Raw genomic sequence first — 26,556 nt, 5'->3', positions numbered from 1 at the left:
GGGAAGTACCCTCCACACGCAGAGTCATGGCACTCTTCCAAGAAGAAAGGAACCTCATCAGGCATCACACATCGATGATAGATATCATCAACACCCTGCCGATATAGTGTCCCTATGATCAAGGAAAACTTCAAAGCCTGTTGTTTGATTTTCCTCTTTTCAGATTTTGATAAACTAGCTCCAGTCTCTCCCATTGATAGATAATGCGTGATAGCAGCATATCAAGATGGAATAGAAGCTGTAACAATTTTAAACATTTCTTCAATATCACTTTCTTCAACCAAAGTCTCTTTCGGCTCCCCGAAATCCACAAGGCATTCTACAATCCCCTGCAACCTCGGTGGCTTACTCTTAATCTCATAATCGAACTCCTGCAAATTGATTAACCACTTTGCCAAATGATCAATTGGTTGTAGCTTGTTCATAAGCAATCTAAGCCCTTCCGTCTTCGTATAGAACACTACCTTCTCATAGAGGATGTAGTGCTTGAATTTTTTAGTCGCAAAGACCATCACAAGGCACAACTTCTCCATGTAGCTATAGTTAATTTCTGAAATGCCCAATTTTTTATTAGCAAAAGCTATCAGATGATACCACTTTTCCTCCCAAATTTGGGCTAAACAGCAGCTTATACTATGCACGGTGGCTGCTGAAAATATGTAAAATATCTCACCTCTTTTAGGTGCTTTTAAAACTGGTGCTTTTACTAGCTCCTATTTCACATCCTCGAAAGCTACCTTACAAGGGTCGCTCCATTCAAATAGATAGCTAAAGGATAATAAGTTCCTTAATGGCAACATCCTTTCTGCCAAGGCATTTATAAACCTCTGATAGTACCCTATCGATGACAGAAAGCTGTGTACCTCTTTCGGAGTGCGTGGTGGACTCATAGCGACTATAATCTTGATCTTTTCAGGGTTAGTTGCGATTCCTGCTGAACTGACCACATGGCCTAGTAATAGCCCATAAGGCACTCCAAAGACACACTTCCGTGGGTTAAGAGCGATACAAAATTGTCTGCAACGCTCAAAGCACTTTCTTAAAATAATCAACATCCTTTCCCTTACAGTGGCTGCCCCCAGGACATCGATAAATACTTTCAACTCATCTAGGGAGATGTCACCAAAGGTCTTGTCCACTATTCGTTGCCATGATCCAGGTGCATTGCACAAACTAAAGGCCATCACATGGTACGCAAATGTACCAAAGATAGTAATAAAAGCTATTTTCAACTTGTCCTCTTCTGCAATTGCCATCTGGTTATATCCTACAAAGCAATCCATAAACGAATATATTTTCCTACCTGCTAATTGATCCAAAATTTGGTCAATAAATGGCAACGGGTAGTAATCCTTAATCGTCTACTTATTCAGCTCTCTAAAATCTACACATAGTCAGATCTGGTTATTTTTCTTCTTCCTGATGACAACTGGTGAACACCATTCTGTGTGTTGTACAGGGAAAATCAAACCAGCTTTTCATAACTTCTGTAACTCCTCAAACAGCCCGTCCCTCAATTCGAAAGGCATGCGCCTTACTTTTTGATGCACAGGACGACTGCCTTCTTTTACAGGAATAGTATGAACAGTAAGGCTAGGAGGAATGCCTCTCAGCTTGTCATAACTCCAACCAAGCAAAGATATCACGGAATTCTTGAATCAAGGACACATAGTCCTCCCTTTCTGCTGAACTGAGCATGGAACCTAATTTAATTGGCTGCGAATCATTCGGCGTGCCAAGGTCCAATTCAATCACATCTGCGTCTCTTATCCTATCTTGCGGCTCTATCGGCTCATTTAGAGTTATCTGATAAATATCCTCTATAGTGGACCCCTCTCTAGATTCATCACTAGATGATGTCTCACTAACAGATGGATCATCTGATGTTTCTAATTCATTAGAGGATAAAGGATCTCTCTCACTCTGAGGAGACTCAGGGTAAGCATCGACTATTACTAGATTAGCACCTCTACCTAGAACCACTCAACCAACGGGTATATCGACTTGACAGTCTGTTCATAAGATCCAAGGCCTACCTAGAAAAACTTGATAGCTAGGGCGTCCTGCAAATCTTATCACCCTAAAGTCTAAGAAGCATTCTACACTTGCAACTGTAACATGGACCTTAGTAATGCAACCTTCTGGTTGTCTTAGACTATCATCAGCCATTCTAAGAAGGGTGGAGCTATCTTTTTGGATGCCTAGACCTAACCTCTCCATCAACTCTGAACTCATGATATTGACGGAGGACCTAGTGTCTACGATAGCATGCTCTACTAATATTCCATCCATGTATGCTGGAACCCTAGGGCAATTCTTTTCAGCATGATCAAACCAATCTTCCCCTACTTATGCTATGCCCAAAGGTTCTACAATATACCCAATACGCAAGATCTTCTTGAATTCCTTGCGTACTCCTAGAGATAACTTAATCAACTGTAAGAGGTTTACATCCGGTTTGACTTCGCAAAGAGAACTTGCTAAATCAAAATCATGATAGGTAGCCAAAGCCCTCTTTTCTCGCCACACAATTATTTCTTTTGGTCTCGGGACCGACTTTGGTACTTCTCTTTTAACTCTTGCCTTCTGCACATCCTCATCCTTCTTGGGCTTGATTTTTTTGTCAACAAGCTTTAGAGGTTCCCCTTCCATGCCATGATTCAGGACTTGCGTTCCCTTATCCCCTTGCTCAGGGTTTCTCTCGATCGGTTTTGCATTATCTTTATCAACCTCTTTAGCCTTTTGGCCTCTTGTCACGGCTCGTAGGTTAGAGGCTTCAGTGCCATTGATGTGTACAGCCTCGATAAGACTGACTCCATTGCCTTGTGGCAATCCTCTATAGTGGTCTTTCCCCTTTGTAATATTTGTCTTGGTCCATCATTTTGCTGGAGGTTACTACCTTGCGCTCTATGATTAACTGGACCTAGTTGTTTACTCCCTTGTTGGAGGGAGCTAATCTTACTCCAACAGGTAGCGGCTAAGTGGCCTGACTTCCCACAAATATCACATTTAACATTTGGACAGTTTCTAGGGAAATGTTGTCCGCCACACCACTTACAACTGAATCTTGAGGAACCACCCTCTTCAGGGCATCGACTCCCTATCAAATTTTGTTGCTTCTTCAAGAAATTGACGTCAACAGCTATTTGCCGATATTGTTCAGAAATCATGTTGGTGTAGTGCTTCATCATATCCTTAACTTCGCCAAGGACATTAGAGGCGCTCGACTCATAGCCTTGATCATCTAACTGTCATTCCATTGACCTAACAATTTGATTGGGCATTGGTTGTTGACTCACAGGAATGACATTAGGGTTCGAAGCTTGGCCTCCATCATTTGGTGGAGCCAACTGACTAGCCATAGGCATAGTCACACTGGGAGGAGCTGGCAGCAAAGGTACATTTTGAACCATGCTTCCTCTCCCATTAGGGTTATTCATAGGCATCCCTTGACTTTCATTTGTCAATGGTAAATTGCCTCCAGGTACTAGACCCACATTAATATTTATTCGAGAGGAGTAGGCCGTTTGTAATCGTGACTCTACTCCTTCTGCCCACGTGATGGCGGTGTCTATATCAGCCAAAGCCACACTGCTCAATTGTACCTGAATATTGAAATCCAATCCATGAAAAAAGTATTGCAATTGGACAGCCGACGGAATAGGAATGTAAGTTTGTAACTTATGAAACACTTCCTTAAGCTTCTTGGCATAGGCTTTCCCATTCTCATGGGGATCTTGGCGTATTACATTCAACACACGCAAGCAGTATTGGCCACCTCTTTTAGGGGCATATTCTCCTTGGAAAGTTGCATAAAATTGATCGATTGTGGTTATGGTTCCAATCTCTATGCTATGATACCATTGGAGCCCCGAGAGGAACACCAAGGAAAAGGGAATTCTCTTGCAAGAAAATCTATCTTGTAACATCAACAAGCTTGTTTACCATGTTTCATATGATCACAATGAAGAAAAAAACACCAGGCACAACAAATCTTCATGCAGCATCATATAAATCTCCCACGGTTTTGAATAGAATCAACCATATTCTTCAACATCTTCACAAAATCCATCAATAGAACAAAGAAAGCAAAGAAATACACCATCTTTGAATGGAAATACATCACATAATATTCATCTTCAATATCTTCATATAGTCTTCTCTCTCAATCTCTCGTATACAATCACTCTGTTTCAGTAGAATTGGCTATCTCTGACTCTCTCTATCTCTCTCCATCAATAATACATCATATCCTCACTACAATCTCTCAACAATTACTCTCAATAATCACTCAGGTCGTGGATACCCCTTCCAAGAGGTATGTCTGATATGAAGGGTCACCAGAGCCACTACAGTGTCTCTTCACGGCTCACTACTGTCACTTCACTCTAGTCTTCTCTTGAGTCTTCAGCAGCTACTTCTTCCACTTCCTTCAGCTCTTTTGCACTTGTATTCACCTCTTTCCAAGGCTAGAAAACTTTCCCAAAGTCACACATACATTCCACAGAACACTTATAGAAGCATACAGAACAGTACCAGAACAGCTACAGTACAGAACAGAACAGAGACAGAACAGTCTACAGAAGCTCTACAGAAGACCTACAGAAGGTTACAGAAGGTCATCAAAACCTCATAACTCATTCTCAAATCATTCCAAACTCTCACAAAACATTCAATAAACTTTCACAATATCTCATTCTTCATCAATCAATACTCCTTCCCTCCTTTCAGAAGACAATCAGAACAAAACAGACCAAAACAGAAGATATACAGAACCATTCAGAACCTATCAGAACATCACAGAATCATCAACAAACATCATGAACTTCCAAAACACAATCATTATCATCTAAAACACTCTCAAACCACTTCCAAATCAATCAATCATCCCATAAAATCAACCATTCAGCTCTCAAAAAACAACAAAAATCAGCCCAAAAAACAAGTCATTTCAACACTCAACATATCCCCACACTTAATAAGGAAGCGTCCTCGCGACCTAGGAAAAAGGGAATACAAGTTCATTGAAAAGCTCAACTTTGATCTTCAATATCTTTTCAAAAAGAATCCATCCACCACGACCCCAACTTATAACCTGTTTCTGATATAAAAATACAAAGAAAGGAAAACTCTTTATACATTAACACCTCTTATCAAACTAAAAATCACCACAAATTTGTAAATGATATAAGAGTTTGCTTCTTCGTCATCTGCATCGTCTTCAATTCTCCAACCACGACCCCATCTCTACAAATCTCCAAAACATAGCTCGTATACGAAATCCAATAGGAAACTACCACGTTCGTTTGACATACATAAACTCACAACACAAACACTAATACACAACACAACCATCTGAATGACTTCTTCAAAAAGAGAGGTGTTGATTAGAAAGCTTCCACCATACATTGGAAAGGTATCAATGAAGATGATCCCTCTTAAAAGATTGATGTTGTCGGAATCGATCCATAGATAAGGATTCATCTACAAAGTTTTTAGGAGGATTTTGAAAAAATTGGAGACAGCACATCCTTTCCAACAGGACCAGGTATCTGCTAGGCAAACAAAGGGCATGAAAATACAGTATGTCCAGTTGTTGGGAATCAATGCTAACATTGACATTCATGCACAACTTTGGAATAGGCTTTGAATCAGTGTGAGAGTGCCTATGCATATACGCCAGGTACCAAGCAAAGTGAGCAGTTAATCTCACTGAGGGATCTGCAAACTGTGAATATTGTTGGGCAAAATGAACATAGTTTTGATAAGCTTGACTAGAAGCTGTCCATTCTCTTGGAATTACTGGCCAATTAATCTGCAATCCTGTAAGGCAATCATCCGAACTCCATCCCCTTCTTCTGGAAATCTGATTATCAAACCCATCACAGTCACTAACCAACTGAGGTGGTTGAGATATGGAAGTGTTAGGAGAGGGTAGTGGAATAAGGGAAAGTGGATGTAGGGAAGGATAGGAAAAATCATAAAAGGAAGAAAAGGTTAAAGAAGGAGTGGTAGAAATTTGTAAGGAATCACTAAGGAACGGTGTTAACTGATAAATAGGAAATGTGGAGGGAACATTTATGAGGGGTGAAGGACAGGGTGGAGAAGGGGAAAATACCCTATCCTCAATAAAGGAACAGTAAGTGAAAATAGGAATTTGAGGGAAAGATGAAGGTTGGAAAAGAAGTGGTAAAATAGTGGAATTAGATTGACAAAGGGAAATATATATAGCATAGCAGTGAGCCAATTGTTGGTAATAGAGGAGGGTAGGAACAGAAGGTCCTAAGAGAGATTGTCTATGATAGGCATCAAAGAAGGTAGCATCAAATGGATTATGTTTGGAAAGATAGGTTAAGAGATCCATCCTCAGTTGGTTAGTACTCTGGGCAAAGGTAGGAGCTGTGTTTTGTCTTTGATTGGGGACCACCGAATCAATCATGGGATGCCACGAACTATCCTTACAATCAGCTACTTTTGAGGAATAACTTTGAAACATGTCAACTATGCGCAATTCCAAATGATTGAGATATAAAACAGCCTGTAAGACCACATCCCCCACATACCATGCCATATCTATCTCATCTGGGATTAACAAATCTCCTCGGAGATACATGTACGACATCAACATGGTATCTGGCGTGACAGAATCTTCAAAGACCATTCTGACTACCTCTGTCAACAACTCAGCAGACCAAGCCCCACTCCAGCCATCCTCTGGAAAAGGTAAATCCATCGTGGAAAGCTTCATATAGAAGACCAACTTCTGTAAGTGGTAGTGGACAAAGAAAGAATGGTCAGGTAAGACATATTCCTGAAACTGCTCAAAGGTAGACCATAACAAGTCCATTCTGGACTGCAATCTTTCCACTTTATCTTGGAATAAAGGGCACAAAGTAGCCTGTCTTTGAAGGGCAGCCAAGTCCTGCTGTGAAAGAGAAGGAATTAATGAAACAGGAGGGCTTGGAGGAACAGAGCGGGACTTTGCAAGCTGATCTTGCAACTGCTGGATTTGGGAGGCTTGGTTGGCCACTGTGTCATTAGCAGTCTGTAAAGCTGAAAGCTTGTCATCTAAAAGAACTTGGAATTCTTTCGCTTCTCTGGACATCCTCTCCTTCTCTGCTGAAAGGCTAGTAACCTGTGACTGAGCCTCGAATAACTGGGTCTTCAATGAAGAAATCTCATCGCTTTGAATGGCAACCAGTTGGGTTTGCTGTTCCATTTGCTTAAATAAATCTGCTAGGGTATCTTTAGTAGAAGCTAACTCAGATGTTGCCTTATGCAACTGGTCTTTGGACTGCATGAGCTCCTCATAGAAAGATGCGTACAGCTGTTGAACACAGGCTGTCACTGACAACTCAATGAAACTTTGAATATCCTTGCAGAGGAAAGGAATGGCATCTCCTGAAACGAGACTGTTCAGGGAAGGAACTGAGATCTCCAAGGATCCTTCTCGATGTGCTCTGAATAGGTTATTGCAAGTGAGATACCCAGGGAGTTCACTGCCAGAAGTAGCAAGGATAGGCACTGAGGGAAGTACAGCAGGGGCTTTATCCGCTACCCTCTTCAAGCGTTTGCGCTGTATGACCAGGGGAGGCGGAGAATCATCATCCTCAATGTCAATGGGTGCTGACTCTTCTGAAGGTGGAGGAGGAGGTACTGGATCTGATGGAGGAGGTGGAGGCACAGTCTTCTGTAAACCTGAATAGGTCAAGAAGGCAGAAAAATATGATCCGTAGGTAACATTGGTAACATTACCCCTGGTGACTTTAACAAAATGCTGATCCATTTTAGTAAGGAGGTATGTGCTCCAATCAATAGCAACTCCTTTTAGCACCATCCTGGAGGCTGTGAAAAGCTCTTTGGACAAATAGTGGGATGGCGTTTTGGCAGGCATGAACCTGTCCTGAAGGAACTGACACATCGTCTTCCATACGGGATCAGTAATCATAGAAAAAGAAACTCCTGAAGAGTTTATCACCTTCTTAACATCAAGGATTTCCCTTGTGTGCTTCTGCAACAGCTTCAGAATCTCTTCATTAGAGAAGAGCTGACGAGTGGTCACAAAAGGTTCTCCTTTGAAGGGAAGAGACAGAGCCTTCCCTAAGCCGCGAGATGTCAAAGTCATAGACATTCCTTGGACTACGCCTGTCTTCTTGCTGTAAGAGGCCAGGAACTCATCACATAAGGACGGATCCTCTGGAAGCAATGGAAAAGGAGTAGCCACAAAAGCAGTAAGTCCCGCCTTCGTGAGGGGCTCAAAAGTAAGTAGGGAAGAGTAATCCCTACTAACTAGTGGGACGTACTGGATAGGGGAAGGAGCATGAGAAGGCGCCATTCAGATGGTTACACACACACCACAAACACAGACAATCAAGGAGAATGCCTGCAAAGCAACAGACAAAAAACCAAGGATAAGAGAATTACCAATAAAACGTGACACGACCTACTAACCCCAAGCAAACCACATCCTAAAAATAAATTTGACATGACCACGAGACAAATGCGACCGAAAGCTTCATGCGATGCATCAGACAAACACCCTGAACCCCGTATCAGGCAACAAAAGAAAAAAAACTGCATACCGTACCCGTAACCGTAACTAAGACAGGAAACCAAAACAAGACCACATCCGACACATATCAAAACTATATCTGTGATAAACCAAGACTGAACCAAGGAAAATAACACTAATGATTGCGCAAACCCATCCCACGAAACGCTTCATTAAAAAGGGGAATTAAGTGCAGTGAGGGGGGAATTAATTTAATGAAGGGTTGATTTTAATCAATTATTAAAAATGGGTGAATTTTTATTAGGTGATAAACCTTAGCAAGAAAACGGCGGTTTCTTATTATAAATTTATTTACCAATTATTAGGTTAAAACGGTGCAGTTATTCGATTCCCGGACTTCGATACCCGACTGGGTCTCTAAATGCAATTCATTGATTACAAATTAAGGTGATGTGGAGCGCTTTTTTGCCAGCGCATGCTCATGTGACGGCTGGTTTATTTTAATTAAAAAATTTATAGTGCATCTGTAGCGCACGTAGCGCGTGCTAAGTGAACGGCTGGTTGATTTTAATTTAAAAAATATGTGTGTTTTAGCGCGAATGCGCGTAGAAACTGTGGGTGAATTAAAGGGTTCATTTTAACAATTAATTTGTGATTAAGGGGGAAATGAAAATAAAACACATAAAATAAATACCTGGAAGGGGTGTGTATGTAATGCAGAAATGCGCACGGAAGAGTCCACCAAAAGAAGGGAATCCAGTAAAGGAAAAGTAAAGATCACTGATGAAAGAACAATGTCAACACCTTAGCAGATGTGTTAATTTGGTTTTTTTCTTTTTTTGTGGGTTTTTTAAATTTTTATTTTTATTTTTATGTTTATGTTTATTTTTATTTTTTATTTTTTTATTGTGGTAAGTTGGGATCATTTAGGGTTGAATAAATGGAAAATGAGCAAGGGAGGTGAGGGGAATTTTTGAAAAAATTTTAGAATTTTTTTAGAATTTTTTACTATTTTTAAATGAATTTTCTACATTTATTGGCAATTTGGGGGTTAAATGAGGAAATATTTAATTTTCAAAAATTTTAGGATAGGCAATTGCCAGCAGACAAATTCCCAAAAATTGACAAAAGGCAAAAGGAAATTTTAGAAATTTTTCTGAAATTTTTTTATGGAAAAATTAATATAGTGATTCATTAAGTCACCTAAATCACATTAATCAGATAAGTCAGTTAGGCATAAGTCAATTAAGTCTGGTTAGTGGGGTAAGTCATGTTAGTCTACCTAAGTCAACTCAAGTTAGTCTAAGTTGCTTAGGTTAGTCAACTAGGCTAGGTTAGCTAACTAAGTTAGGTTAGTCAACTAAGGTAAGTTAACTAGGTTGGGGTTAGTCAACTAAGGTAAGTTAACTAGGTTGGGGTCAGTCAACTAAGGTAAGTTGGGGTTAGGTTAACTAGGCTAACTATGGTTAGGTTAACTTGGTTAACTATGGTTAGGTTAACTTGGTTAACTATGGTTAGGTTAACACTAACCTAGCTAGGGGTAAGTTAGGGTTAGGGGGTGGGGTTAGGGTTAGTGCTAACCTAACTATGGTTAATTAAATGGGGGTTAGGTTAAGTTAGTTAGGTTAGTTAAACTAAATGGGAGGTTAGTCGAACTAACCTAAGGTTAGGTACACTAACCTCTAAGGGTAGGTAGGGAGGAGGAGGAGGGTGGCAGGGGCAACGTCGGCAGAAATGGCGGCGGCAGCGGTGACTTCCGACGGGAGGCGGCGTCCGACGGGCGGCGGCCTGCGACGAGGCGGCGACGTCGGGCGGGAGGCGTGGACGGGCGGCAGGCGACCGGTTAGCGCGCGATCGAGGGCAGTCGGCGGCGAAGGCAGGGCGGCGTCCTGGGGCAATGAGGGCGGCGGGTGATCGTGGCGGGGGCCGGAGGCAACGGGCAAGAGGGAGAGGAAGGAGGGGAAAGAAGGCAGGGGAGAGGGAGGAGGGGAAAGAAGACGGGGGGAGGGGAGAAGACGGGGGCGGGGGGCAGGGAGACAGACGGCGGCCTGGGCTGGGGGAAGGCAGTGGGGGAGAAGGCAGGCGGGCGAGGGGGGTAGGAAGGCGGTTGGGGGGGAGGGTAGGAAGGCGGAGCACGACGGGCGGGGGTAGAGAGAGAGAAAGAAAGAAAGAGAGAGAGAGAAGGGCGGTTGGGGGGGAAGGGGTGGGCAGTTAGGGGAAAGGGGTGGGGTGCCCATGGGGGGGGCCATGGGGTGGGCAGGTGGGGGGAAGGGGTCGGGGGCAAGGGCGCGTACCCCCGTCCTGCGTGCGTGCGCGGGGCGGGGTAAAAAAATTTGCCGTGACGGGATTGAAATGGCGCGGGGAAGACGGTACGGGTTACGCGGACACGACCGGGGCGCGTGGAGATGCGTAAAATCGAAAAAGGGCGCGTTCACGCGCAAAACGGGCGTGAGAAAAAACGTAAAAATAAAGAAAAATTAATAACTCCCAATCCGGACGTCAAAACGAAATAGCGTAAAAACAAAAAGTGGGCAGGATGACAGGGGGAAAACAAGGAAAATACAGGACGGGGGTTCCGGGAAGGGTAAAGGGCGGTCACGTGCAAAAAACACAAAAAATAAACCAAAAAACGCAATTAAAAATTAATAGCAAAAGATCCGTGCATCGGAATGAGGTGCAGAAAAAAGGAAAACTGGGCAGAAAGATGTGCCCGACAATCCTATCACATCAAAACATAATCCTGACTGAGATAAGACGTGTTCACATGGGAAAAACCCAAAAAACAAACCTAAAAATAGAATCGGAAATTAATATCGGACAACCCATTCACCGGAATGACATGCAGTAAGAAGGAAAAATGTCCGCAGGAAGGGGTGACACAGGGTGATCACGTTAAACCGCAGTTCCGGTGGAAGTAGGAGGGGTTCACATGCGAAAAACTCCAAAAATACTCCCGAAAACTCATTTAAAATTTAATAAGTAAAAATCCAGAAGTCGAAAAAGGGTGGAGGAAAAAGGAAAAAGGTGGGGGAAGGTACAGGGGACATGGCTGTCAAATCAAATTGGAATTCCGATGCAAATAGGGCAGGTTCACATGGAAAAATAGCAAAAATACACACGAAAAAGTCGTGAAAACCCGAAAAATTAATAACGGACAAACCGTGTATCGGAATGATGCGGAATAAAAAGGAAAAATGTCAGGGGAAAAGCGTTGGTCAGGGCTATGACGTCAGAGCATGATTCGGAAGCAAGAAAAGCGCATTCACATAGAAAACCGTCTAAATTGCATAAAATGCTTCAAAAATTAATAACTCAAAAACCGTGCACCGGAACAGGGGTAGGTAAAAAGGAAAAATGATCAGTTCAACGGGAGGAACAGGGCTATGAGGTTGGATTTGGACTTCAGTGAACATAGGGTACATTCACGTGGAAAAACCTCAAAATCAAGGAATGAAGAAAAACTGCAGGGGAACAGCCCCAAGGGTGGGTGGAACATAACGGGATGGGTGGGAAGGGACCCCAGTAGGGTAAAAGAAAGGCAAGGCATTCATGCATGAACAGGTTAAGGCAGATGCAGAAGATATGCAATATAGACGCGCAGGGACACGTCCCCACACTTAAGACCTCAATGGATAGGGTTAACCGAGCAACAGGGACCTAGGACCACACCACAGACCATCCACTAACGTCCCCACACTTAAAACATGACCGGCACAAAGAAACCAAAGTGTAGGATTAGATAAACTTGGCCCGTTTCGTCAAAAATCAAGGTTGAGTATCGATGGCACGTCCAGTGTGGTTGTCGGCGCTGGAGGGACCAAGGCATCTTTACAGCGCACACGTCCGTCATGGCAGGGACCACGCGGCAGCACCCAGGGAGGTAGCTGATGGAAGGAATCGCAGGAAATTCGTCGATGATGATGAGGGATACTACACTCAACTCACAGTCACTCAAACGAGATGAAAGAACAGTCACTCGCCCCATGACTAATATCACTCGCGGAAGAATGATTAAAACCCATATCTCATACCCGGTTGAGGAATCGACAAGGGGGAAATGGTGCAGAAGGAGTATGCCAAGGTGCACAGTTGATGGTGCAGTAGTGCATCCGACCCGTCTGGCATAAGTGCAAGAAGGAAAGCAAGGGAGCCTTACAGTGCAGTGTACAGAACAGGGTGATGTGTCTTGTGAGGACGGCAAAGACCTATCCCGTGGGTGCATAGGGAAAGTGGAACATACCTGACTCCAAGTGTCGTAACGTCCCTCAATCTCACCTCTCGGTAATTGATTGAAGAAACTCCAGTCACACTCAACCCACCCTCTGTCTCACGCTCTGTGGATAGATACAGGAGGGCAGCCTTTTCCTGAAACCCATTGATGTAATCCTCACATTCACTTGTGTAAAGATTGTATGCCTTGTGCGCATTTGATGGTGCAACTGTGCATCCCGCCCTGTGCCGGCATACGGTGCAAGAAGGAAGGCAAGGGAGCCTTATGGTGCAGTGCACAGAAACAAATTGTGCTTTGGGCATTGAGAGGCCCATCCCGTGCGTGCAACACTTCATTCACACTTCTCACCTCTCATTTGATTTGAAGGGAAAAGACTGGTCTCTCGCCCCACCCTCTGTCTCACTCTCTGTTAATAGATACAGAGGGCAACCGTACTCACTTCCCCATCCGGTTAGAATGAAAACTCACATCACTCGATTGTTTGTCGATGAAGATCACGCCATCAATTGTTGAAGAGGCGTACCCAAGGAGGTAGCCATCAAATCGAACATTGTGTTGGATAGGAACATGTCGTCGGCTGGAGGACAGGTAGTCACTTTGCAAAGAGACCCAGGACACAGCGTACCAAGGGAGGCAGCTTCGGAATTGGATCCTGGGAATATCAATTAATGAATCCACTTTCTGGACTGCTGGGTGTTACCACCTTTTCCACAGCCAGCTTCCCGCCCAAGGGTGTTTACCACCTTTTCTTGGAACGAGGCCTGCTATGACAGGGAATTGCTTCCTTTTCTCTCATAACAGATTTGTTTGTTTGTTTTTTTTTCTTTCTTCTTTGGTTTTTTTTTTCTTATTTTCCCCTATTCCCGAGGGTGTTTCCACCTTTTCCCGAAGAATAGGTCGGCATGACAGGGACCTTAGTCCTTTTCTCCCATAACCGATATGTTTTGTTTTGTTTTGTTTTTTTTTTTCTTCAAATTGAACAAGGGAATAGTGGAAAGACCATGTGTCAGAACCCACCTCGCCACTGTCGCTGGTGGAAAATAGAGGATAAGAAATCAAGGTTGGAAGGGGGTTTGGAGGGGACAGAGGGTTGCACCCTCTTCATCAGAAGTGATTGAAGAATGGCTATCAGAAGTAGCATCATAAGAAGTACAATGCCGCGCCAACGAGGGAAAGGATCAAGTGTCCGTAATTGTCAAGATCCCCAAGGAGGGAAGTACTTCTTCAGGCGATATCCATTGATCAGAAAGGGATCATCAGAGGCATCCACGGTCTGTACTTGGACAGAGCCATTAGGGTTGACTGCAAGTACCTTATAGGGGCCCATCCACCGCTGTTGAAGCTTGCCAGGAAACTTGCCAAATCGTGAATCATAGGCTAGGACCAAATCTCCTGCTTTGAACTCCTTGTGCTTGATGAAGCTGTCATGGTAAGCCTTACGTCGAGCTTGCGTGGCTTCCATGCAGTGTAGAGCCATCCTGCGAATTTCGTCCAAACATTCCAAATGCAGGAGACGGCGTTGCAGTGAATCATCATCCCCCAAACGCTCTTTGATAGCCACTCTCAAAGAGGGTAGTTCCAATTCAACAGGAAAAACAGCTTCTGTTCCATACACCAGCTAGAAGAGTGTCTGTCCCGTTGCTGCTTTATGGGAGGTTCTGTATGCCCAGAGGGCCTCTGTAAGTCGATCATCCCAATCACGACGATGTGCAGCAATTGTTCTTGTTAGAATCGAGCAGAGGATGCGATTGGTGACTTCGACTTGGCCATTGGCTCTGGGGTAATAAGGAGTGGACTTGCGATGGCGGATCTTATACAACTCTGTCAACTCTTCCATGACCTTGTTGAGGAAATGAGTGCCTCTATCACTTACCAGCTCTAAGGGACTACCAAAACGGGTGATGATATTCTCATACATGAACAGGGCCACGCTGTTACCATCGTCCCGCTTTAGGGCTTTAGCTTCACACCACTTTGTGACATAATCCGTACATACGAGGATGTATCGGTTCTGTTTCCTTCTGGTGGGAGAGTCGATCGGACCTACGAAGTCAATGCCCCACTTCTCAAACGGCTTCAAAGGAAGGATAGGTTGCAGTGGCATGGCACTTGTCTTGGTGGGTTTCCCCATTCTTTGACAAGCATCACATCTTTTACAGTAATCATAGGAATCTTTGTGGATGGTAGGCCACCAATAACCTGCTAGCAGAGCCTTCCTGGCTGTAGCTTCTCCTGCAAAGTGACCTCCACATGGCTCGTCGTGGCAAGCCTTCAGAACAATCCCAATCTCATCTCCTGCAACACATCTTTTGAGCACTTCATCTTTGCCTTTCTTGTACAGTGCACCGCCTAGCAGGGTGTAGGGGGCTGATTCTAACATGAGCTTCTTCCTTTCCCGACTAGAAATACCAGGAGGGTACTGTTGGGTTGCCAGCAGATTGGCAATGCCTGCATACCAGGGAGTTACAGTTTCTACCAAGAATAGGGAAGCATCAGGGAGGTTTGGATCATCCTGCTCCTCGTCTGCAGTTTGTGGGATACGCGACAGATGATCAGCCAAAACATGGGAACGACCAGGCTTAGTAATCACCTCAAAGTCGAACTCCTGGAATAAAAGGAGCCATCTCATCATTCGTCCCTTCACATCTGCTTTGTTCATCAAGAAGGACAGGGCCTCATGATCCACATAAAATTTAAAGGGGGTAGATAGGAGGTAATGGCGAAACTTCTCCAGGGCAAACACCATTGCCAAGCACTCCAGCTCTGTCACTGTATAATTCCGTTCCCTATCAGTGACTTTTCGGCTTGCATAATAGATCGGTTGATCTAACTTCGAGGAGCCCTTTTGGCAGAGGACAGCACCTAAACCTTCAATTGATGCATCAGTGTGTACATGGAACTCTTTCGTCCAATAAGGAGGTTGCAGAATGGGTGCCTCTATCAGACACTGCTTCAGAGTGTGGAAGGCTTTGTCACATTCTTCTGTCCAAGTAAACTCTGCATCTTTCCTCAGGAGCTTGTGCAAGGAAGTTGCCTTTGTCGCAAAATGGGCTATAAACCTTCTGTAGTAACCCACATGGCCTAAGAATCCCCTCAATTGTTTGAGGTTGGTGGGTGCTGTCAGAGCTACGATCTTTTCAATCTTTGCAGGGTCTATTGATATCCCTTGTGTAGAGACAATGTGGCCCAACAGAACTCCAGAAGAGACCCCAAAGATGCATTTGTCGGGGTTGAGGGAGATCCCATACTCCCGGCATCAGTCAAAACATTGTTCCAAATGTTCCCAGTGGTCACGGATCAAACTATAGACACAAAAGTCATCCAAATATACCTCAATGAAGTCGTGCAGATGATTTTGAAATGCGGCCATCATGACTCGTTGGAAAGTAGCAGGGGCATTGCAGAGCCCAAATGGCATCACTCGGTAAGCGTAGGTCCCCCATTCTGTGGTGAAGGTTGTTTTGGATTGGTCTTCTTTCTGCGATCTGGACTTGGTTGTATCCGCTGAATCCATCCAAAAGAGAATAAAGTTCATGTCCTGCCACTGTATCCAATAGTTGGTCTGTGAAAGGGATAGGAAAGTGATCCTTCTTTGTCTTGGAATTAAGCTTTCAGAAATCCACACATATTCGCAATTTGCCATTCTTCTTGGGTACAACCACGATGGGTGAAACCCATTCACTGTTTGCCACTGGATAGATAAACTCGGCTTTTAGAAGCTTCAGCAGCTCCGCTTTCACCAATGTGGAATAATTCAGGTTCATTCGCCTCTGTCGTTGCCGTACTGGCTTGGCATCAGGCTCCAAGTCAATATGATGTTGACATATTGTGGGATCAATCCCCTTTAGGTCTTTGTAAGACCATGCAAACACGTCCAAATTTTCTTTCAACAAGTTGTACAAAGTTGACAACTCCTCTTCTGGGAGACTGCTACCCACCTTCAAGTGGCGTTCAGTGCCTTCTGAATCCACAAAGGTTAACTGCCTTTCACCTTCTACTTCACGGATGAAGGTCCCACGAACTGCTTCTGGGTAGAGATCCGACTCCTTCAAGGGAGTGGCGTCCTCTTCTGATGTCCCACTAGAACCAACTTCTTCTTTTGGTGGAGACTTAGGTTGCTCCTTAAGATGTTGGAATGGGATAAGAGCCGTTTCGGGTTTGGTGTCAAAATTAATTACCTCTTGGCTTGAGGACTCATCTTCTGATGATGACACATCCAGGAACGTCACATAACAGGGACCTTCTGATGCCTGTTGGGTTGGTGGGACTGGTGCTTGTTGGCACGGTGCATCATCATCATCTTTCTTTGGCAAGGATGGGTTAGGACGGCAGGAGCCACACTTAAAAGACGGCTTGCTCTTCTTAATCCACGTCTTATAAAGGTTTTGCATATGAGAATATCCATTTACCAGACCAAATGGTACCATCACCATGTTGTCCCATAGCATGAGGTCGTCTGTTTTTTATGCTTCTGGAACTTCTTCCTCAAATGTATCCTCTTCAGATGGGATAGATTCTTCCATTTCACTTTCATAATTCTCTTCGTCCATATCATATCCATCCTCTTCTGTCTCTGTCTCTGCTTCTGCTTCTGCTTCTGTGTCTGTTCCTGCTTCTGCTTCTGTCTCTGTAGGAGCTCTGTAACAGAAGAAGAGATTCTCTGTTTCCTCTCCTGCCTCTGTCTCGGGCTCTGCTATGGCCATATAACAGGGAGAACAGTACATCCATGCTTCTATCTCACTATCAGAAGTGATTTCAGAAGTCATTCCCGATTCAGGCAGGAAGTATTCACCCATTGATAATGGCTTTGCATCTTTTGGAAGTCGGCTTACAGTTTCCACTGTTAAGGAATGTGCCATTGTTTTCTTGGGAAGGATCTGTTTGACAGCATCTTCGTCTGCTGACGTTCCATCTGTAGCCTCGTTAGGGGAATCAGAAGATAATTCCAAGGAGGTGGATCCATGTCCTTTTTGAGAACCATATAGTTTCAGCACCACTTTATTGGGTCCTCTACCCAAGGTCAAAGTTCCTTTAAACCAATCCGTCCTTGCTCGGGCTTCAAAAAGCCATGGTCTGCCCAGTAGCAGAGGATAGGATGTACCATAAGAGTTTGGCTTCACCACCAAATAGGTCAGCCAATAATCTTTTCCAGCCACTGTAGTCTTCACATATGGGAGAATGCCCAAAGGCTTGATTCTACTCTGATCCGCCAGTCTGATGAGCCATTGGGTTGGTTGCACACCTTGTAAGCCTAGATCCTTCATCGTCACATCCGTCATAATGTTTACTGATGAACCACCATCAATCAGTGCATTTGCAATGAAGCAGCCTTCTATCCACACGCCAGTCTCTGGAGTACCCGGATCTAGAAAAGCATTAGCCACATCCACTTCTTTTACAGGCTCTGGAGCCTTGTTGGACTTTGTCACTATTGAAGGAGAAATCCTTAAACCACGTCTTTTTGTCAGTATACTTTTGAACCTTTTCCGGCAACTGGGAGACAACATCAATAATTGACGGAATGTAAGATTTGGTCTAAAGGTATCTAGATCTCTAACCAGATCGTATTCCTTAATAGGATCCACTGGCTTCTCTAACCGATTAGGGAATGGGGCAACACCCATTTTCATTTTCCCTCTTTCTTCCATCAGAGGAATTACAGGAGCTTCTTCTGCCACTTGTGGCACTTCCTCCTCTTCTGTATCCTGGACCTCTGGTCCTGTCTCTGTAACTGTCTCTGTAACTCTCTGTGGCACTGTAGGGCTCTGTACGGCACTGTTAGGCTCTGTTCTGTTCTGTTCTTCTGGTGGAAGACTGAACTTCACTGTTCTGGCAGGAGGGTTATTTTCTTTCTGGACAGGTGGTTCCTTCTGCTTTGCACGCGTTATGACAGCAACTTCCAATTCCACCAAATTGGAGGTAGGCTCTTGGGCCTTGGCTGGACTATCAGTAGCACCGTTTTTCACTAGGGCTGGGCTTGGACAGTCTTTTGCAGTGTGGCCTTCTCCTTTGCATCGACTGCATAAGGGCTTGTAATCCACTGACCTTCGAGGATTTGGACAATTTGGTGAGATGTGTCCCTTTTCTCCGCATCTGTAACATTCCACTTCTGATCTCTGACCACTGCCAGACTGTCTTCCTTTGTAACTTTGGGAGGGAAATCTTCTGGGTCCGAAATTAGGACCAAACTCTCTAGGCTTGGGTCCAATATCTTGTGTTGTCATTTTGGATTCCAACAAGTTAAATCTTGTGTCTTCTTCCTTCCTTCTCCTATCATGCATCTCCTTCAGAGAGCAAATGTCCTCTGTATGGTTCTTCCGCAAACAGTAGGAACAGAAGGCTCCAGGGATGGTTGGTTTTCATGTACATTCAGTGGCTAAATGGCCTGCTTGATGACACTTACCACACCAAGTATTTGATCGCATCACATCTCTTCCTGCTCCTGCAACGTTGGATATGCTCGCTGTGTTCACTTTCAACGTCTGTAGCTACTCTGTAATCACATCCATCAACTCCTTTTTTATGTTTGCAACTGAGTTGGATAAATAATCCTTCAAGCTTTCTCCTCCTGACGTACTGGCAGGAGGGTTTTGAGGAGTCTCTGTAATCACTGCATAAACGGGTTGGGCTGGTACAGAGGGGTCTCTATTCTGGTTCTGATTCAGTGCTCCTGTTTGAACTGTTGGCTGTTGGCTCCAGTTGGTAGGATTCCACTGTTGCTGCTGATTTATCATTGAGGAAATTGGTTGGGAACATTGTTGTTGTGGTTGAACCATCATTTGAGGCATGGATTGTGGCCACTGTGGATTTGTTGCACTGTACTGTGATACCGAGGGCATCTGTTGGTAGGGGTAGGGAACAGTCCCAGGGACTGCATTAGGTGGGTACATCATTCCTGGCATCAGAGGAGGTAGGACTCCTATTCCTGTATTCATTGCTAATCGAGCTTCCACTTCATCGTACAGTCTTGCACCTTCTGTTGCAGCTTGCAGGGTGGCTGGTCTTTGTAGCTCCACAAACTTACGGACTTCTGGTTGTAATCCTCTGAGAAACACTCCCTTCTGAATGCCATCATCTAGATTATGGTTAGTCCATCTCTTCAGAATGGATTCCATTCGTGAGACATAAGCTTCTACTCTTTCTCCAGAGGATTGACTTAGGTTCATAAATTCCTCTCGCATCCGCTCTTCAAAACCTTCACGCCTGAATTTAGTGAGGAAGGCCAACTTCAGGTCGTCCCATGTGCCAAAAGTTCCTGCTGCTTGTCTCTCATACCACTGAAACGCCGCGCCCTTGAAAGTGGCGGGGAATATTGCTAACCAATGCTCAGGGGTCCTGGCATTGTTAGCCACACACGCTACCATAAACTCTGCTACATGAAGATCAGGGTCTTCATTGTACTCTCCCTTAAAAACTGGCAATGGGACTACATTTGCTGGCCTGTCATCAATATTTCCAGGACGGATCTGGCTTGGAAGTGGACCTCCAGCAGGAGGAGGAAGGGCTTGATGTGCCATTGGGACTTCTGTAAAGAGTTCCGCAAGGGCGTCAAAGGCGGCTTCTGCTGCGAGCTCGTTCTCAGCCTTGATTTTTGCTTTCTGTCTTCTCACGTACCTCTGGACTCGTTTTAACGCTTGCCTCTTTATTGCGTCATTCATCAGGGGGTTGGCTCCACTATGTTGTTAGTGCTCCACAGAGGGTTAACAGAAGGCCTCAGTCTCTGTAGGACTCTCTTGCCAACATTTCTTCTACTTCTTTCTTTTCAACGACCCTGAATTCTGCTTTCATGCCACTACACAGAGGAAGATATTTGGTTCTGAAGGTGTCAAAATGCATACGTCTGAGCATTGTGGTGGTGCCATCATCATAGTAATGCCAACTTCTGATGGTTTCAACAGTGTATGTTGTGAAAAACACTCTGTCTACCAACTTCCAGTGGGTTGCTAATTGAACAAACAGAAGATTATCAGTACACCAAGCATCCCATGTATCTTGTTGTTGAGCATCCACGAACAAATTCCAACTCTTTTCCTTCTTATCTTTGTGAACCTCTACAGACCAAGACTCCTGAAGCTTCTTCACAATCTCCCACTTGATGTTGTCTGGAAACTTTTCAATGAATGCCAAATCTTCCATGGATGGTCATCCTCTCTGTTTCTGCTCTTCAGTTTGTTCCCAAACAGTTTGCCACCAAGATGCAAGTTTCTGCTGCTTCAACAGGAAGAGGAAACTGTCCACTACATAGAGCATGCATCATAATGGTGATGTGTTTCCGCCATTGTGGGATGAACTTCTTGTGGAAAGTGGCTTTGATTATGAGGAATTCTAACTCTTCAGTGGAAGAAGGATCTTTACAAACATCCATTGAATTCTTCTATTCGTGACAATGCCATTTCCTTCATTTTCAGCCTCTTTTGGTGCTTGTTGATGGCAAGCTTCCCCGGCTGCGCACCAAAAACATGGAGCCCCGAGAGGAACACCAAGGAAAAGGGAATTCTCTTGCAAGAAAATCTATCTTGTAACATCAACAAGCTTGTTTACCATGTTTCATATGATCACAATGAAGAAAAGAACACCAGGCACAACAAATCTTCATGCAGCATCATATAAATCTCCCACGGTTTTGAATAGAATCAACCATATTCTTCAACATCTTCACAAAATCCATCAATAGAACAAAGAAAGCAAAGAAATACACCATCTTTGAATGGAAATACATCACATAATATTCATCTTCAATATCTTCATATAGTCTTCTCTCTCAATCTCTCGTATACAATCACTCTGTTTCAGTAGAATTGGCTATCTCTGACTCTCTCTATCTCTCTCCATCAATAATACATCATATCCTCACTACAATCTCTCAACAATTACTCTCAATAATCACTCTTAGGTCGTGGATACCCCTCCCAAGAGGTATGTCTGATATGAAGGGTCACCAGAGCCACTATAGTGTCTCTTCACGGCTCACTACTGTCACTTCACTCTAGTCTTCTCTTGAGTCTTCAGCAGCTACTTCTTCCACTTCCTTCAGCTCTTTCGCACTTGTATTCACCTCTTTCCAAGGCTAGAAAACTTTCCCAAAGTCACACATACATTCCACAGAACACTTACAGAAGCATACATAATAGTCTACAGAACAGTACCAGAACAGCTACAGTACAGAACAGAACAGAGACAGAACAGTCTACAGAAGCTCTACAGAAGACCTACAGAAGGTTACAGAAGGTCATCAAAACCTCATAACTCATTCTCAAATCATTCCAAACTCTCACAAAACATTCAATAAACTTTCACAATATCTCATTCTTCATCAATCAATACTCCTTCCCTCCTTTCAGAAGACAATCAGAACAAAACAGACCAAAACAGAAGATATACAGAACCATTCAGAACCTATCAGAACATCACAGAATCATCAACAAACATCATGAACTTCCAAAAAACAATCATTATCATCTAAAACACTCTCAAACCACTTCCAAATCAATCAATCATCCCATAAAATCAACCATTCAGCTCTCAAAAAACAACAAAAATCAGCCAAAAAAACAAGTCATTTCAACACTCAACAACCATACCGCAGCCCTTCCTTTTAATGTCATATTAAAGAACATCATAAGATGTCCCTCATCTTGGATGCGATAATTAAACATTAGTCTTTGGAATTCACAAATGTGAAACTCCGCATCTTCTTCAGCTAACCCATTAAAAATGGGCAAAGGCACTCCTAAAGCTGGAAAATTCAACGTCCCTGCAGGAATTGCAATGGGTTGTGCCATGGCAACAATCGGATTGACAATGGGAGTTTGAACTGATGGAATCACACCCCCACTTGAAGTGGATTGAATTGGTGGAAGAGAGGAAGAACTTGCGCTTCCTCCTGCACCTAAAGGACTATGTGCAGCAGTTGGGTTACTAAGACCACTGCCTCTTATGTGTATCGGGCTACTCCTTTGAGGAGAATAGTGACTTACAATCTCCAACCACCATCTAGCCCTCTCAGCACATTCAGATTTTTGTATTTCAGCTTGATGGTCCTTGTCAGAGGAAATAAACCAACTTTTTGGTCCCTAAAAATCCTAGATTCGAGAACCACCACTTATTGGCAGCTCTCGGCAGACACACCACTGATGAGACCTGAAATGGGCTGGCACTGGCTATGGCACTAGCCGGACCTCATGCTCAAGATAGACAAACACACCCTCACGGCCTCGTGGTCTAGGAGCGTCTATCTGCTACTAAAGGACAAACTGCCCTAAACCCTAATCTATGCATTTATAGTTTTACAGCTTTGTAGTCCAACGTTTCCCTTTCTATAAACTCCTCAGAGGGAGAACCCTTACACATTGGCAATGCCATGATAATCACATACATGGGAGGCAACCTCTCGGTAGAAACACCGCGGCCCCACTGCAGCTCTCTTACATCGCAGGGATTAGCCCCTTGATGCGTTGCTCAACATATAAAACAAACGAACAAACTCCACTCTTCATTTCCGAATCTAGGAGATATACCATGCTTCCTCACTAAATAATCCCCCAAGAACCAATGTCTATCCTATAGCTTAGGATGCCTTTCCACACTCAACATAGGTCATTGTCATTGAAAACAGGTGCTATGCATCCATGATTTTTATTCCGATACCATGATCGTCTTGCACATGCAAAGGTGAATGATTCTAAAGTGCTCAAATATCATTTTAAAATTAGCAACGTGCTTAGTGCACAATCAGGCTTTTAATGCTTATTCCCTAACCCATTGTGGCGATGAAAGGATAGCACGGAGATAACACTCGTGCTACTACCCTCTTAATTAACATACCACGTACTCTATGACATGATGTGCATAAAAAAATCAGCAACAATCAACACGCAAATCACACCATTCAAACATCCCAACTCCCTACGTTTAGGTATTGCTTTCGTTGCATAGGTGTAGAGGTTCATTTTGTCATGTTTTGATGTATAAAAAGCAATAAATCACAAACTTTGACAAAGAGATAGGAAAAACTAAGGCCAGAACTCATGCTTTACCACTACCACACATCCACGAACAATTATTATATTTTTCCTTATTTTTCCAAGACGTATTTCTATTGTTTCTCTTATTTTTTCTATTTTCTTGATTTATTTGGTAATAAAATATGCTATTTTCTGAATTTTCACTTATTCCAATCACTTTAGAATACTAACATCCAATTTATCTTCCATATTCCCCCCATGGGAACATCTTTTACCCACCCGAAACGGAAAAACTACCATTTTACCACTTAAAAACCGCATTTCGAGTTTACGAGAATTAAATGAAGCATGTAAATCATTGCAAAATCAAGATTTTCTGATACACAGCAATTACTCATGATGCAAACAGCACTTACACAAATTTTCATCCAATAAGAACATAATTATCATCATAAACTATAAAAAATCCTTCATTTTCTTCATAAAAATGATCATACCGTGTTTTTACGTAACCCGAGACGCCTTGAATGACTGCATAACCAGCAAACAGAGCCTCCATTGCTCACAATCCAAAGTTGCTCATCAATCTTCAGCATCTCTATCAATTTCCATCACCATTTCCTTCATTCTCCCTCCCCGAATTCCTTCATCAAGATGGTACACATGAACAACCCATAGGGAAGAGAGAGAGGGAGGAGAGAGAAAGACTAGAATCTGTTCTCTTCATCCGGGCAACCATTCCTTACATGAAGACCGGCGATAGCATTAGCTAAGAAGGAGAAATTTAGCCCCAATGTTGGTTGCATGGGGTACATTCAGCCTGACAATCATCATCCATGAGGATTGAGCGCGAAAAATGGCCGCCTGCACCACGCCATATCCACGTTCTCTCTCCACATTTTTTTCATCCTCTTGCATAAAATTTTAGGGGGGGTTCAAAGGTCCCAAAGGGCAGCCCCCCTTTGGTCCAAGTTGTGGCCACCTTTTCATATCTTGGCCATCTTGTGGCCTCTTTCTCGTTCAGCATCCAATTCGAGCTCTGAAAAATCCTGCACATCTAGCTTGGCATCCCACATTGACTGGCAACTCCTAACATCCTGTACGGTAGTCGAAAAAATGATCAAAAATCCACAAGTGTCGCTCGGGCACCTTTTAAAAGTCGTCTTTCACTTAGTGCTTAAAATCGTCCTAGCTGGAGCCGCCGCCTTCGATGTTAAATATTTTTCCCCCTAAATTTTGAATTTTTTGGCAAATTTTAGGCACATCACGGGCTCAAAACTCCACTCTCAGATGTTTATCAGATAACCTTGAATGAGCCGATAGAGCCTCATGATCGTCATAAAAGAAATCCACAAAGTGGTTTGATGGATGGGGAATTAATTGGCAAGTTACCAACTCGAATGTCTCAAAGCATATCTAAAGCATCCCAATAGTACATATGTAGAATAGGGTCACGTACATTATAAATCCCATTCAACTAATTGATTTCCAACTATGAGTCACCTTTCACTAAAAACCAATGGATACCACCACATCTAACAAGATTTAGCCCCATCAATAAGACCTTGTATTTTGACATATTGTTAGTAAACTTGGCACTTAGATAAACACCCATCTTCATAATGACTCGATAGTAGGGATCTCTTATGACAACCTAGACACTTGCATGCCTTGCAAGCCCTCTAGAGGCACCAACAAAATAAACATCAATACAATGATAGCTATATTTTTCAAATCAATAGTAAGTCCATTTGCAATCCAAATATATACTTTTGTAGATTAAGTGTGATACAATACTCCCAACACCTCTTAAAACATTTGCAAAGTACAATGAGCTCTTGATATCAACCACTCTACCATTCACCCTCTATAATTCTAGGAAGAATTACACTCATTCAGGTGGGGAGAGAAACCCACCAGACATTAGTAGACTCATCTAATTCGATACTTTAGTAGGTTCCACTAGTCCTAAAGCCTAAATCTTTTGCATTATAGATAAATAGCTATCATTGTTTAAATATTCTCATCAAGTGGTATTGTATATAGGTGCTTTGAAATGGCAAGAACAAGAAAGGAATCTATTTAGGAGAGAGTATTGAATCCACAACTACCCTTTATAGACAAAGAGCAATTTTAAAAAAACCTCAATTTGGAGATCTAGAGGCACCAACATCTAAGATATTGAAAATTTCAAAATCTCACAAAATTGATAGCCAAGGATCCAAAAGCAAAGAATGTGGTTGAAAAATGTGCCATGTAGAAATTCATGGAGAAGTTTGAAGGCCCAATTGAGTATGACAAATACATTGAATTTATCACAACTTATGATCCCAACAAACAAAGTGCAGTCATCATGATAGAGGACGCAACTGTTTTCCATAAAATAGAAGTACCATTATGGCAAAAAATAGTACACAAAGCTTAAATATACCAAAGAGTAGGTCTAGAAAAGAAAAATGTGAATAGGGATGAAGATAGAGATAATTTTGAGCTCCACTCTAAAGATCCAAGTGAAGCTACTCCTTGCACTTTTCTCTAGCACTAGGTACAATTCAATTATGAACATGATCCATGTGGAATGCTAGAATATTTGGTAGTAGTAGACAATGTAGATAAGTAAAACTTCAAAGTAAAACTTCAATGCATATGTTAGAGAGACCATCCATGTAGTAGCCAAAACACTACATATAGAAATATAAGGATAAGAGGAATCCAAGGATACACCAACAATAGGAAGCAAAAGGACCATAAGGACAAAAGCGACAACAAATACCACATTGGTAGGATTTGAGGGTGCCCTAAATAGCTATCATAGGGGAATCCACTGAGAATCTACATGCAAGAAGAGC

At 43.1% G+C, this 26,556-nt stretch overlaps 1 non-coding gene across 1 annotated transcript; it reads right to left on the bottom strand.

Annotated features, from left to right (window-relative positions):
- Window positions 1–5,016: 5,016 nt before the first annotated feature.
- Window positions 5,017–5,084, bottom strand: LOC148014471 (small nucleolar RNA SNORD36). The gene has a single exon (XR_015688785.1). It is a non-coding gene; the product is annotated as a small nucleolar RNA SNORD36 (small nucleolar RNA).
- Between the last annotated feature and the right edge of the window lie 21,472 nt (window positions 5,085–26,556).

Source organism: Lygodium microphyllum, chromosome 25 (assembly GCF_053477565.2).
Source record: "Lygodium microphyllum isolate KBCC chromosome 25, Lygodium_microphyllum_v1.1.10, whole genome shotgun sequence".
In the NCBI taxonomy this organism is placed as follows: Eukaryota; Viridiplantae; Streptophyta; class Polypodiopsida; order Schizaeales; family Lygodiaceae; genus Lygodium; species Lygodium microphyllum.
This window is presented reverse-complemented; position numbering and strand designations above follow the sequence as displayed.